Source organism: Lygodium microphyllum, chromosome 27, assembly GCF_053477565.2.
Source record: "Lygodium microphyllum isolate KBCC chromosome 27, Lygodium_microphyllum_v1.1.10, whole genome shotgun sequence".
Classification (NCBI taxonomy): Eukaryota; Viridiplantae; Streptophyta; class Polypodiopsida; order Schizaeales; family Lygodiaceae; genus Lygodium; species Lygodium microphyllum.
The window spans coordinates 26,965,524-26,982,034 of NC_141161.1; positions in this window are offsets into that span (position 1 = coordinate 26,965,524).

A 16,511-nucleotide genomic window follows, 5' to 3' on the forward strand; every position below is an offset into this window, starting at 1 on the left:
GTTCAACCAAATGTTAATATCATAAAAATAGAGGAGGTGGTCAGGGATAGAAGGCTCCAAGAAGAAATAGCGAGTGGTAAGATGAAGGTAGATGTAGTAGAGACCATGCCTATCAAGTGGGTATGTGTCCAAACTGAGGCAAGCAAGGAAGCAATCAATGAGGCAAGTATATCACGGGCACCTAGAGATGAAGGGAAGAAGAGAAAGACTCAAACTAGGTCTAAAATTGATATCTCCGACTTCCCTTTGGGTTCTCAAACACAACCTTATGATCTGATAGCAGATGTGAGTTCTCAAGGGCCAAAAATTACTTAGCCACAACTACTTCATGCCTCTCCAAAGCTATGATGACAATGGTCAAAAATGGTAAGCACAAGGGCAAGGCAAGGTAAAATGGTTAGTGCAATCAAGGCATATGGCCTCAAAGATATAGTGCCTTTAATGGAGGCTTAAATCAAAGGTCAACAGATTCAAAAAACATACATCGATAGTGGAGTAGAGGTTTGTGTCATGACAGAAAAGCTTATGCATCAATTAGGCTTAGAAGTAATGGAATCCTCAACCTTTAGGGCAAAGATGGCCAACAATGATGCGGTCACATGTGGGGGTGTAGTGAAAGCTTTAAGAGTTTCTGTGTTTGGAATCATTGTAGCAATGGATGTTTATGTGATGCCAGTAAAGGGAGATGGATATCCCATCATCCTAGGGAGACCTTGGCTTATGGGCATTGGAGCTAGGCAAGATTGGGCAACAGGGGATCCGGAGTTGAGGCCACATAAGGTGGGTGGCCACGATCAAAAAGGTGGTTTACAACTTGAAGAGTGGGCGTCAAGAGAACCTTGAACTAGAAACATCTGCCGATGATTGGAGCTCAAGTGGGTATTCCTCATCGATAGGAGAGGAAGAGAGTTCAAGTGGAGAGAGTGATAGCACTCTCGAAGTTATGGGCGTCACCTTAAAGGAACCTACCTCATCAGAAGACAACCCAAGAATCCAAGGAGAAGATGTGTGGGATGCTAGCCTAGAGAAGATGATATCCAAGGATATAACGGATGAAGAAAGGGAGGGTTATGTGAATGTTCTCAAGAAGCATGCATCATTGTTTATTTCTGATTATACTCACATTACAAGTGTCACTGCAGTGAAGCATCACATCCAACTCAAAGAAGGAAGCAAACCTGTAGTACAAGGATTGAGAAGACTGGGAGTTGTGCAATAGGATGCACTGTTGACAGAGGTGAAGAGACTCTTGAATGCAGGATTCATATACCCAGTGGAAGATTCAAAATGGATCTCCCCAGTAGTAGTGAGGCCAAAGAAAAATGGTAAGTAGTGAGTATGCATAGATTACAAGGCACTAAATGCTGCAACAAAGAGGGATCACTTCCCTCTCCCATTTCAAGATGAAATCTTGAATGAAGTAGTGGAACATGAGTGGTATAAAGTGTGTGATGGCTACTCTGGCTACTTCTAGATTTGCGTTGCAAAGGAGGATCAAAAGAATACCAGTTTCATCACACCATGGGGCTGTTTTGTCTTTCGGGTCATGCCCTTTGGTCTCACAAATGCCCCAGCAACCTTTCAATGATTCATAAATATGGTCTTTCAACCTTACTTTGGTAAGTTCATAAGGGTTTTCATAGACGACTTTTGTATTTACAGCTCAAGGAACATACACCTACACAAGGTTGATGAAGGATTTACTCGCTTAGCTAGGTTGGGTGGACCACTGTTGAGATATCGAGCTCCACTCGTGATACGCCAGGGTGACCGTTGTGTATTTATGTCACCGACTTGTCAGTTGCAGACGCGGTTGGTACACCGCCCATGAATAATAGCTACATGATAGCTATCCTTATCTACTCTAGTTCGTGGCTCAGTTAGTATGCCACCTTAGTTAGTTGAGTTTGGTTTGAGACCCATATAGAGGTTTCTTCTATTTCTTTTGTACTTGAGTTCTTTTGGCTTACACAACTAAGAAGAGGAAAACTGTTTTCAGCCTCCACCCTTGTGTGTCTTCCCCCATTCTGCAAGCAAGAAAGCTTCAAGCGAGACTCCTTCCTTCTCTCCCACAATCTTGACATGGTATCAGAGCCTTGTTCGTGGTAAGGAGCTCAAGAAAGCAAGCCAAGCTCGCGGTGATCTGGTAAGAGGAGCAGTGTTGCTTTCATTTTCTGTTTTGGGAGCAGATCTCTGTAGGTAGCACAGCCGGAAATTGCAGGAGTGCATTGTCTCAGGTTGAGATGCCCTTCGCGACCTTGTTTTTTTGATTTGAGGCCATTTCGGGGCCTGTTTTGGAGGCGGAAGTTTTCTGCACGCACTCAAGGAAAGGCCCAGTTTTATGCTGTGCAGCCACTGTTCTACAGGTCGGTGAAAAGTTTCTGTAGAAATTGCATCGTATGCTTGTGCGCAGAGACATTGGGAGTTACAGAATCATCCCTGTTGCCTGTTAATGCAAAATCGTCACTAGGAAGTGACTGTGTGGTCAAATACCACTTTTGCCAGTTTTGCAGATTTTCCCTTGTGAGGGTGAAGCTGTGGTTTTTGCAGTGACTGAATTTTATGCAGTCTTCTGTAATGGCATCTGATTCTCTTTCACAGATTGTCACTGAAAAGCTTGACAAGAACAACTTCCAAGCATGGAAGTTTAGAATGACGAATTTCCTTATGGGAAAAGGATATTGGGAATTTGTTGCAGGAAATGAAGAAGAACCAGTTCTTCCTGATGTTCCCAATCAACAGCAAATGCAGGCATTTAAAGCATGGCATGAGAGAGCCAGGAAAGTTATGTATTGGCTGTCTATCAGTATTTCAGACTCTATGATTGTGCATATTCAGGATGCAAGTACGCCAAAGGAGGCATGGGATACTCTGTCAAAAATGTATAGCACAAATACGCAAGCCAGGAAAATGCAGCTCAAGTAAGAGTTGCATAACATGCAAAGAGAAAGTATGAGCATCAATGACTACCACATGAAGGTGAAGAAGATTGCAGATGCACTTGCTTCCATTGGGTCGCCAGTGGAAGATGATGATTTAGTTTCTGTGACCTTGAATGGTCTAGGAAAGGATTATGCGCAGTTTCGGACATCCATTTCCGTCCGTGAAAGATTTCCTGATTTTGAGGAGTTGATTGCTCTTCTAATTTCTGAGGAGCAGAGAAATGGTGGTGCATCTTCTTCAGGAGGAACTTCAAAAGAAGCTGTCTTCTACTCAAAAGCCGGAAGAGGTAGAGGCAGAGGTAGAGGAGGCCGATTTGGAGGCCGTGGTAGAAATCAGAATATGCAGCAAACTCAAGAAAATCAGTCCTATGGAGGAGGACGTGGTAACTCTAGAGGTAGGGGGAGCCAAAGAGGTCGTGGTGGATGGCAAAGAGGCCAAAATGCAAACAGTAATGTTGAATGCTACTATTGTGGTAAAATGGGTCATATGGCTAAAGACTCCTATAAAAAGCAGAATGACATCATGAATGGAAAACTGCAACAAGGGAATTATGCATATTCTAATAGACAGGGTGATGACAGAAATGAGCATTTGTTTATGGTGCAGCACATGAATAATTCTGTGACAAATGCAGAAGAAAGCAACGATGTGTGGTATGTTGACTCAGGTGCATCAAACCACATGACAGGTCATGCAGAATGGATGGAGGATGCAAGGAAAATGGAAAAACCAGGATTTGTGGAGGCTGGTGATGATACTGCACATCCGATTGTGCAGATTGGAAAAATTCCTTTGTCTATGCAGGATGGGAAAAAGAAATACCTGTCCGATGTATTTCATGTCCCGAATATCACCAAGAATTTGGTTTCTGTTGGTCAAATGGTTGAACAGGGCTTGCAGGTCAGATTTAATCCTCATGGATGCTTTGCTGAGGATATGAAAAATAAAGGTCGCTTGATAGCAAAAGGAAAGAAGAAGGGCAGAATGTTTACATTGGATGCAGACATCCCTGAATTGAGTGCAGCAATGTTTGCACATGGGACCGGTGTAGTTGCAGATATTGATATCTGGCATAAACGCATTGGTCATGTTAATGTACAGCGACTTAAATCAATGCAGGCCCAAAACATTGTTGCAGGATTGCCTAAGTTCAAGGTTGCAGAAATGCATAAGGTATGTGAAGCCTGTCAGTTTGGAAAACAGGCAAGGAAACCATTTTCTAGACATGTTCAAGAGAGTGAGAAGCCATTGGAATTAATCCACTCTGATGTGTGGACTACTAAAGCTGCATCTCTTGGAGGCTGTCATTATTTCGTCACTTTTATTGATGACTATAGCAGAAAAGTTTGGGTGTATTTTATGAAAAAGAAAAGTGAAGTTTTTGGGCATTTCAAAACCCTTAAAGCTATGGCTGAAAAAGAAACAGGTCTGCAAATAAAATGCCTGAGGTCAGATGGAGGGGGAGAGTACCTCTCAAATGAGTTTGCAAAGTTCTTGCAGGAGCATGGCATAAAGCAGCAATATTCATGCAGTTATACCCCACAACAAAATGGAATTGCAGAAAGGAAAAGCAGGCATATTGGAGAGGTATCTCGTGCCATGCTCAATGAAAAAGACTTGCCAGATTTTTATTGGGCTGAAGCAGTTGCTACAGCAGTCTACATAATGAATAGGACTCCCACTGCAGCAATACATGGAATGACTCCAGAGGAGAGGTATACTGGTAGGAAACCAGATATTTCTCATTTGAAAATTTTTGTTGCATTGCCTATGTACATGTGCCAGATGAGCTGAGATCCAAGTTGGATCCAAAAGCTGAGAAGTGCATCTTTATTGGTTACTCTCTGCAGCAAAAAGGGTATAGATGCTATAACCCTTCTACTCGTAAGTTTACAGTGAGCAGAGATGTTGTTTTTGATGAGATGAGTAGCTGGTATAAACCAGTAAATGTGATTGATGATGTAGATGCACAAAATGGTAATGCTGCACAGAATTCACAGCAGCAGTCACAAAATATTAGTGGACCTGGAGCGTCCTCTAGCAGTGGTTCACATTCTTCACCATGGACAGGCAGATTGAGATCAGGAGAATCTTCTCAAAGCAATGCAGATAGTGGTATGCAGGTATCACGAAAAGGAAAAGAGAAGGTTGATCAGCCCATGTTTGATGTGAATGCAGGTCACTCTTATGTGGATGGTGAATCCAGTGGCTCAGAACAGAGCATTGATGATGAGTTGGGTATTCCTTCTATTGTTACACCTGGAGTAAGGAAGACCAGGGATGTTTTGAGAGCACCTGGGAGTGAACCCACTTTGCGCAGGTCTACCAGAGTTAGGTATCCTGTGGATAGGCTGAAATATGATGGATTTACAGCCATTCACTATGCATATATGGTCAAGGTGATACAGGAACCAGAACCCACATCTTTTGAGCAAGCCATGGGAAAAGAAAAATGGGAGAAAGCCATGGATGAAGAAATGGATGCCTTGGAAGAAAATGCTACATGGGAGTTAGTACCTTTGCCTAAAGGTAAGAATGCAATTGGCTGTAAGTGGGTTTATAAGGTGAAGCACAATGCAGATGGTTCTGTGAACAGATACAAGGCAAGATTAGTAGTCAAGGGGTATGCACAAACATATGGCATTGACTATGAAGAAACATTCAGTCCAGTTGCAAGGATGGCAACTGTAAGAGCAGTCATTGCTATGGCTGCATCAAAGGGATGGTCTTTACATCAGATGGATGTAAAGAATGCCTTCTTGCATGGTGATTTGCAAGAAGAGGTCTATATGGAGCAGCCACCAGGTTATGTGCATGCTGTTCATCCTGAGTTTGTTTGCAGGTTGAAGAAAGCCTTGTATGGCTTGAAGCAAGCACCTAGAGCATGGTCTGACAAGATAGGACAGTATCTTGTCACTATTGGCTTTCAGATTTCCAAGGCAGATTTCTCACTTTATGTGAGAAAAACAGAGAAAGGTATTATGCTACTTGTCATTTATGTTGATGATTTGATTATGACAGGTGACAGTGATGAAGATATCCTTCATGTGAAAATGCTATTGAAGCAGAAGTTTGAGATGAAGGATTTGGGAGAGCTGCGTTATTTCTTGGGCATTGAGGTGATTAGATCACCAAGTGGGATACAACTCTTGCAGAGGCAGTATGGATTGGACATGCTGTCCAAATATGGGATGACAGGCTGTAAGCCTATTTCAGTTCCTTTGGAGCAAAATGTGAAGCTGAGCACAGATGCAGGTGAGTTTCTAGAAGACCCTACTATGTACAGACGCATAGTAGGAAGTTTGATTTATATGACTATTACCACGCCAGATTTGAGCTATGTTGTTGGATTGGTAAGTCAGTTTATGCAGGCTCCAAGGAAACCACATTTGGATGCGGCTAGACGCATACTCAGGTATGTGAAGTCCACATTGCAGTATGGACTATTTTATGAGACTGGGGTTCAGATACAATTGCATGGATACACTGATGCTGATTGGGCTGGTAGTATTTCTGATAGACGATCTACCAGTGGATATGTATTCTCTTTTGGGAGTGCTGTAGTCACTTGGAGCAGCAAGAAACAGCCTACAGTTGCCTTGTCGAGCACAGAGGCTGAGTACAGGGGTGCAGCAATGGCTGCATGTGAGGTAGCTTGGTTGCATAAGCTACTTTATGATATGCATCAGTCTACAGATGGGCCAGTTGTCATTTATTGTGACAAGATGAGTAGTATACACTTGGCAAATAACCCAGTCTATCATGCTAGAACAAAGCACATTGAGGTGCATTATCACTATGTGCGAGAGAGGGTTTTACTAGGTCTTATTGATCTAGTTTATGTCAGCACAGAGGATCAGGTAGCTGACATATTCACGAAGGCATTGGGCGCAAAGAAGCTGCGCAAGTTCGGAGACCTGCTTGGTGTGCAGGAATTGGGATTGAGCTCGAGGGGGAGTGTTGAGATATCGAGCTCCACTCGTGATACGCCAGGGTGACCGTTGTGTATTTATGTCACCGACTTGTCAGTTGCAGACGCGGTTGGTACACCGCCCATGAATAATAGCTACATGATAGCTATCCTTATCTACTCTAGTTCGTGGCTCAGTTAGTATGCCACCTTAGTTAGTTGAGTTGGGTTTGAGACCCATATAGAGGTTTCTTCTATTTCTTTTGTACTTGAGTTCTTTTGGCTTACACAACTAAGAAGAGGAAAACTGTTTTCAGCCTCCACCCTTGTGTGTCTTCCCCCATTGTGCAAGCAAGAAAGCTTCAAGCGAGACTCCTTCCTTCTCTCCCACAATCTTGAAAACCACTAAATATGGATAAATGTCATATTAGGGAAAGCAAGGTTACACTACTAGGGCATGTAGTGTCAATTGAAGGAATTGAGGTAGATCCAAAAAAGTAGAAACATTGCTAGCTCTACCTTCCCCAACCTCCATCAAACAATTAATCTCCTTCTTACAAAAGCTAAGGTATTTGGGTAGATTTATACACTTACTCTCTCAGGCCATATATCCCCTACAGCAACTAACACGCCAAGAAACACTTGTAAGGAGTGAACAAAGTGAAGGATATTTTAAGGACATAAAGAAAATGTTGGGGTCACTTCCTATAATCCTCCAGCCTTGTTGGGAAGAAACATTCTTTGTAAACCCTAGCGTGGGAGAAGAGGCCATTGGTGCTGCTCTCCTATAAAAAGATCCAAAAACATCCTTCATGAGGCCTGTGTATTTTGCCAGCCACCTCATGAAAACCTCAGAGAAGGCTTACACCTCCATGGAACAACTAGTGTTGGCCCTCATGTTTGCAATAACCAAATTTCAACCATACTTGCTTCCAAAGATGTTTTGTGATCATCACTGTGAAGGATATGTTTCCCTATGCACTACAAAATATGGAAATATCTAACAAAATAGCAAAGTAGGTGGTCTGACTTCAATAGTTTGATTATACAATGCAGGTTGAAAAAACAACTCACTGGCTGATATTTTGGCAAACAGGTGCTATGAGAAAAATCTCAAGGTGAAAAGAAAGGACTTTCCACCACTCCCATCCATAAAGACTCTTTTAGATGCTTATAGCCTCTACTTTGATGGTGCATACAAGAGAACTAAAGATAAGGTAGCCACAGGCATTGTTGTTTTCTCTCCTTTAGGAGAGAAAATCTATGATGAAGGAATCATCTTGGAAGGTGTCCACTCTAACAATGAGGCAAAATATCAAGCTTTAATTCATGGTCTTTGTTGGTGTCTTAGTAATTCAATTGAGAGGTTGAATGCTTTTGGAGACTTCGTGCTATTGGTAAGGCAGATGCAAGGTACATGGGCATGCAAAAATACAAACCTCTCTAGTAAAATGAGAGAGGCCAAATCTCTTATGAGAAGATTTAGGGAGGCACAAGTACATCATGTGCCAAGAGACCAGAACAAGGATGCCGACCATCTAGCATCATCAAAGATGAATGAATCAGTGGTGGGAGTAGTGGCTATCAAACCCCCACTTCAGCAAGGCAAGGAAGTCTTAGAAGATATTCTATACCTCTTAGAGAAAGGAGAAGCTCCCAAACAGCGGACTAAGGGAGAAAGACAGTGGCTAGATCGGAAGGCTACAAGATATCGCATGGTAAATGATAGTTTGTATTGTCTTGGTAAGGATGGTGTGCTTAGGAAAGTGCCTTCAAAGTGGAAAATTGAAGAAATCTTAAAAGCTTGCCATGATGATGTGTATGGAGGCCACTTTCACACGACATCACAAGTAGAAAGGTTCTACAAGCCGGCTTTACTTGGCCCAGTCTACACTGAGATGTCAAATATTGGTGTCAAATATGTGAAGAATGTCAGAAATCAGGACCACGATGGCTCATAGTAGAACCCCAAATCCCAATCAAGGTCTATGGACCCTTTGAGAAGTGGGGAATTGATGCCATAGGGCCTCTACCATGCACTCCATCAGGAAAAGAGTATATTATCATGGAGGAAGATTACATGACTAGATGGGCCGAGGCTATTCCAACTAGAAGAATCATTGCTAAGGAAGTGAGTAAATTCATCTTTGACCACATTTGTTGTAGGTTTGGTACCCCTCTTGAAATACTATCAGATAGAGGACCAGGGTTTAGAGCTAATGTGGTGGGTGAACTCATGAAAAATCTAAATATTCAACAACGACACTCTACCCCTTACTACCCTCAATGCAATGGATTGGTGGAGAAGATCAATGGAATGATTTGTAAAATCATCAGCAAAAAGGTACATTCAAGGCCCCGAGATTGGGACAATCACCTTAGTGGAGCTCTATGGGCTTACAGAACATCCTTAAGAACCATGTTAGGGTTCGCACCTTTTCATCTAGTTTATGGACAAGAGGCTCTTTTGCCTATTGAGGTGAAATTAGCTAGCCTTTGGGTATTAGGTGGCATAGTAGGCTCTCAAAAGGAGAAGTTACATCAAAGATTACTGGACCTAGAGAGGCTACAATTGGATCGTGAAGAAGCCAACCACTACTCCCAGGACGCTGACAAGTGTAGAGGAAAGTTCAATAAGAAGCTAACAGATAAAAACAACAAGGAGGGATCTTTAGTGCTTCGATATTGTTGAGAATCAGCAATCACACTCAAACAGCCTCTTTGTATGGAGTCTCAGGGTCAAGGATATGCAGGCTAACTTATTCCATATGCACAATGGTGCCTACTGCAGTTTTCTACTTTCCTATAAAGCATTGTACTTGCTTCCTTTCTTAATCCAATGATAGTACTCTTTTCTTTTCAATGAAGTGTCAATGTCATTGTCCACATACACAAGATTGTGTTTATGAGTCCAAGTCTCAATCTTGGAACCTAATTCACTTGTGTAACAAACAGTGTCCTTGTCTTCTCCATCATGAGTCCACACTTCTCATTTCATCCTCCATAGCTTCCGGTTATGCCATGCTCTAGATCCCGCATTTCTCACATGGTATCAGAGCCCAGTTGGGCATGGCATTGCTTTTCTAGCCTCTCTTGATTCCTTTCAACCTCAGTCTAGCTCAATGTCAGCTCATGACTTCATCTCCCAACTCTACTCTCACTGAAGCTTCCATGGCAGCCATAGCCAGCAACACCCTGTCAGATTGAGCTGCTTATATCTCACTCCACAGGTCAAATCTCTTGGAGCTTCCTTCTGGAAAAGTATTCTCCAACTCACAAAGCTTCCTTGTATCACATCAATCCAGGACATTGGACCATCTGGAGCTCAGCATTGTGAAAATCCTCAATCTCTGCTCTATGTCTGCCATAGCCAGACAGGACCTACCTTACTTGGAGCTTCCATAACTCTTCAACCAGGTCATTTCAGCCCACAATTTCTTCTAGGGAGTTGTTCCTCTGCTCAAGGCGCTTCATCCTGGCACAAAAATTGACTGCATTACTGCGCCCTGGCTCCAACATTGCGAAAATTGCGGAGATCTATCAAAACTGCGCCTGCTTCTGTTGGACGTGTCTACGTGCTTCATACAGGCCACAATCTTGACGATTATGATAGGGCTTTGGTAGCCCATGAAGTCAGCTTCCTAGGCATATAAAAATTTTTGAAAATGATCCATTGTAGCTCCTGCAATCAGCAAAAAACCAGGCTACCCCTAGAAACCCTAATGCAGAAGCCATAGCCAAAGCTTCAAAATTCTGACATTTTTCACTGTTTCTCTCACTGAAGTTATCAACAGTGATTTTAATCACTGAGCAATACTCTCTGAAGTTCATTAAAGTACTGTCACTCAGATTTGAAGGTATCAGCATCAAATCAAGAAGGGGAAGATTAGAGTTGGATTTAAAAAGAGTAAAGGACTTTGCTGATTGGGTATTCATTGACACTCAGTTAGTGCTTTTTAGCACTTGTGTCTCTCAACCAATTCTTCTGTTGCTCAAATCTAATAAGTCTGAAGTTGATTTGCTACTGTTCCCGTAAGTCTAACATGGGCAAAGACTCTCCAAATGCTCGATTCAAAGGAGTCGGGTTCCACACTTGGCAAACCCGCATCAAGCTCATCCTGATGAAGAAGGGTCTCTGGGCCATCACAAATGGCAAAGAGAAGAAACCTCGGGACGCGGATCTTGCAACTACTTGGCAAAAGAATGATGACAGAGCACAGGCCATTATCAAACTGGAGCTAGACGACAGTTATATCCATCATGTGGATAACTGTGAGACCTCACAGGATACATGGAAAAGACTTGACACCCTGTTCGGTGCACAATCTAAATCATCAAAGTATGGTCTCCTGATTGAGTTCTTCAGGCTTGAAATGAAGTCCAGCACATCAGTTGCCACACATCTCAATTACATGGAAGGACTCCTAACCCAACTTGCAGGAATCAACATTAAAATGGATGAAGATGTTTGCATCGGTGTTCTACTTAAGAGCTTGCCTCCTGAATATAATAATGTATCAACAACTTTAATCAACATGCCAAATCCTGAACTTGTTGATATCCAGGCATCACTGTTAGAAGAAGAAAAGAAGCTAAAAACTAAAGAAGAACCAAGTACCTCTAGAGATGAGCATGCATTATATGTTGGCAACAGGTACAAAGGCAAGAAGGATCAGCTCTTCTGTGACTTCTGCAAAAGGACCGGACACACCGAGAAGTTCTGCCACGCAAGAAAGAGATCCCAAAAGGCCTATCTAGTCGCAGTCAAAGAAGAAGAAGAAACTGGAGCAAAGGAAGAAGAAGATGAAGATGAAGACCACCAGGATCAAAAGGACAAGACTCATCAGTCCTTGTACTCTCATAATTCTGATAGACTGTTTTAAAAGCCTTGTACTTCCTTGCCCTAATGCTTTTTGCCATAAGCTTTGTAAACTCCTTATGTAACTTGACATTACAGTCCCTGTACACTTTGTGAGGCCCCTGTTACAGCCTCTGGATGTCCACCATGTTTATGGTACCCACACTTAGCTTTTTTGTGACAGCCTCTGGTGTTTTGCCATGTCTGTGGTATGCCCACACTTTGTAGGAGGTTCTCATTACAGCCTCTACACACTTTGTGCCTTTTCTAGTTGTGATTGAGGAGGGGTGTTGAGAATCAGCAATCACACTCAAACAGCCTCTTTGTATGGAGTCTCAGGGTCAAGGATATGCAGGCTAACTTATCCCATATGCACAATGGTGCCTACTGCAGTTTCCTACTTTCCTATAAAGCATTGTACTTGCTTCCTTTCTTAATGCAATGATAGTACTCTTTTCTTTTCAATGAAGTGTCAATGTCATTGTCCACATACACAAGATTGTGTTTATGAGTCCAAGTCTCAATCTTGGAACCTAATTCACTTGTGTAGCAAACAGTGTCCTTGTCTTCTCCATCATGAGTCCACACTTCTCATTTCATCCTCCATAGCTTCCGGTTATGCCATGCTCTAGATCCCGCATTTCTCACAGATATGACAATTGCTTTGATAAAAGAAAGGATGGCAAGTTTCTCTACCGGTGGGAGGGACCATTTTGGGTCACAAAAAATTTCAACAATGGCTCCTACAAACTTCAAGACATTGAGGGAAAAGTGCACAAGACCAGGGTAAATGGATGGCACTTAAAACCCTATCACATCAGGGTGAGGTCAGCTCAAGATACCAAAGAGTGTCTAGAGGCATAAATACCTCTAGCCAAGTTGGGGGGGGCTATATGATCTGAGAAAATCACAAAAAAATATTTGTCTAACACTTTGTTGATTTTTTGTACATTTGGAGGTTTGAAATAAAGAAGAGGGTGGGAACAACCTCTTGGGAAATCCAAGAAATCAATGGATGGAAATATTTCATGGACCGGTTTACCAAGGGGGGGTGAAGAGTAAAGATCAATGGAGGAAGGTGAAGGAAAAATGTGTTATGTGAAAAGAAAAGACATGAAATGGATTTGGAGCCATCCAAAAGGCATTTGAGGCTCATAATGTCATGGCTTTGGAGCCTTATGATAATCCAAACAAATGGGACTCTTCTTGGAAGCATTAGTGGAAGAAAAATCAGGCATATGATTTTGTAAGATTTTTAAAAATACCTCCACTCCGATCCAAAAAAACTTTTCAACATGAAAGTTGTAGAGCATGAGCTGAAGTTTTGGCTGGTATTTCTCCATTATTGCTAGATATGATCTTATTTTATGAAGATTCTCTATATTGTTATATAGGAGAGCTCTTGGACTCAAGCTATGGGGGGGAAGAATGGAGACAACTCACCTATGATGGAACTTTATTAAGTACAAAATTGGTCAACAAAACATCTAGATGTAGCTTCCACATTGGTGGAACTGCCTTAATGCAACTTTGGTGGTGTTAATTACTAGTCTATCTTAACCTCCTCCCTAAACACTCTCAAGGCCTATATAAAGAGGCATTCTCCTTTGTAATTTGCAAGAGAGAGCCAAGAGGCCTTCTTCAGCCCTATTGAGCTTTCCCCATTCTCTCTCATGAGCTTATGCAGTTCATTCCCTTACTATAGCTTATGCATGCTCTATAGTGTGACAAGCCCATGCTATTGGTGTCCATATTGTGTATATTGGTTATGTCTTAAGGGTTCTCCATCTTGTGCCTAAGTTTTATTGATTCATCCATTTTTTGTAGTTCTCTCTCTCTCTCTCTCTCTCTCTCTCTCTCTCTCTCTCTCTCTCTCTCTCTCTTAGTTTTCCTCTCTTCTCCCTCACAAGCTCCTCTCCCTCTTGCATAGCGTCCTAGTCCGCTCTTCCATGACTAGGTGGTACCCTTACCTCATTCACTTTGTGGCAAAAGGGAGTTTGGCATAGTATAGAGGCTGCCATACCGATTTTCCTTCGTGAACAGGTTTACATATACTAGTTATTCAGCCCGCCATTATGCATATATGGCTAGTGTGATAGGTTACAAAGAGCCTACAAAGTTTGATGATACAATTACATATGATAACTAGTGTGCTACCATGGATGAGGAGTATGTAGCCATGGTTGAAAATGAGACATGGGAATTGGTTGAGTTGCCTGAAGGCAAAGTCCCCATTGGCTACAAATGGGTGTACAAGGTTAAGTGTAAGTTAGATGGTTCGTTAGAATGCTACAAGGCTAGGCTGGTTGCAAAAATATAGGCATAGCAATATGGCCTTGACTATGAGGAGACTTTCAGCCCGGTGGCTAAAATGGCAATAGTCCAAACTATCATTGATTTGGCAGCATCATGCAAAGGCTGGAAATTGTGGCAAATGGACGTCAAGAATGCTTTCTTGAATACTGATTTGGTTGAGGAAGTATATATGGAGCAGCCTTAAGGCTATGTTCATCCGGACTTTCCTACACATGTATGTAAGTTGAAAAAGGCTTTATATGGACTGAAATATGCACCTAGACATGGAATGCTCAGATCAATAGTTATCTAGAGCAACACGGATTTAGATTGGGTGATGCACATCACAGTCTGTTCACAAAGAAGACAGATCATGGATATGTGTTTCTAGTGGTTTGTGTAGATGATCTTATCATCACTGGAGATGATGAAGAGGACATTGCTGAAATTATATCATGTTTACAAGCTGAATTGAGAGTCAAAGACCTTGGTGAAATAAAGTGTTTTCTTGGGATTGAGGTAGTCTCTACACCTTAAGGTATATGGCTGCTATAGAAGCAATATGCTCAGGACATGTTACAGAATTATGGTATGGCTGAATGCAAACCTATGGAGACACCTCTTGATCAGAATGTCAAGCTGTAGGCTGATGTTGAAATGACATAGAGAATGTGACCATGTATTGACAGATGGTGGGAAGCTTGATATACTTGACTATTACTCGCCCTGGCTTATGTTATGCAGTGGGGCTGATTAGTAAGTTCATGCAGAAGCCTCACAAACCAAATTTAGATGCAGTTAGGAGGATCATGAGATATGTAAAGAGTACTAAAGATTATGGGCTATTTTATGCATACGAAAAATCTATTGACTTGATAGGGTTTATTGATGCTAATTGGGTTGGTTGTTCCTATGATAGGAGGTCAACCAATGGTTATGCATTTGGAATGAGCAACAATATGATTAGTTGGCAGAGTAAGAAACAACCTACTATTGCATTGTCTAGAACAAAAGCTAAGTACAGAGGAGCTGCCTTAGCGGCTTGCAAAGCAGTTTGGTTAATGAAACTGCTAAAAGACTTGGGAATAAAACTGGAAAGTAGAGTGAGATTGCATTGTGATAACTTTAGCAGTGTTATGTTGCCTAGCAATCTTGTCTACCATGCTAGATCCAAACATATTGAAATTCACTATCATTTTATTAGAGAAATGGTTCTTACAAGGCAGATTGACTTGATTCATGTGAAGATTGAAGACCAGGTAGCATATATATTTAACAAGTCTCTTGGTAAAGAAAAGCTCATATACTTCAGACAACTACTTGGAGTTTATCAGATGGTTTGAGCTTGAGGGGGAGTGCTAGAATATCAAGCTCCCGCTACTCTTCAATTAGTCTATCTTTATGTGTGTGACCAACATTAGCTGGATACAATTCCACATATGTATGACATTCAATAAGTTGGTGTAGTCAATGGCTTTGTCTTGGTTAGTCATACCTATGTGTGTAAGTCTCTTTTAGTTAGTATGATGGAATTATAATGGAAGAAGAACAACAATGAGCTGAGACTCATCTTCTTCTCCACTTTGTCTCTCTCCCTCTCTTCCAACAAGTAGGAGATGATTGGTGGGAGCATACTGAAAAGCATTGGCCAAGGGTTGTAGCTTACATTGATGGAATACTAGTGGATCATTCTATCATAGATATAGGATCATCTCTTAACATCATGAATTCACAAATGATGAAGAGGCTAGGTCTAGCAATGCAAAAAGACACCTCCACAATTTTGTGTTGAGATATCGAGCTCCACTTGTGATACGCCAGGGTGACCATTGTATATTTATGTCACCGACTTGTCAGCTGCAGATGCGGTTGGTACACCGCCCATGAATAATAGCTACATGATAGCTATCCTTATCTACTCTAGTTCATGGCTCAGTTAGTATGCCACCTTAGTTAGTTGAGTTTGGTTTGAGACCCATATATAGGGTTCTTCTATTTCTTTGTACTTGCGTTCTTTTGGCTTACACAACTAAGAAGAGGAAAACTGTTTTCAGCCTCCACCCTTATGTGTCTTCCCCCATTGTGCAAGCAAGAAAGCTTCAAGCGAGACTCCTTCCTTCTCTCCCACAATCGTGACATGGTGAGGGCTGAAATGATGAACGGGTTGCCTCTTACCCATCCAACCTCCAATCCTCACTAAGAGAACTAAAGAGGGGCACCATCTAGCCAAAGGGAGGATGGGCTAGGACATCCATTTTCTCAAAGAGAATCAAGAGAACCAAGACACAAATTTACAAGAGAGAATATATGTACTAGACACCATATTGAAATATAAGAGAGAGAGATGAGAGGAGAGGGAGACAAGAGGAGAAGAGGTAGAAGAAGCTTGCCATTATGCTACATAATAAAAGAACTCACTCATAGCTTCCCTCAAAGAGATGAGGGTATTCTAAAATGCTCTCATGGACTTGTCATCCTCCCCCCTCCCCTCCATTCTCTATGGGC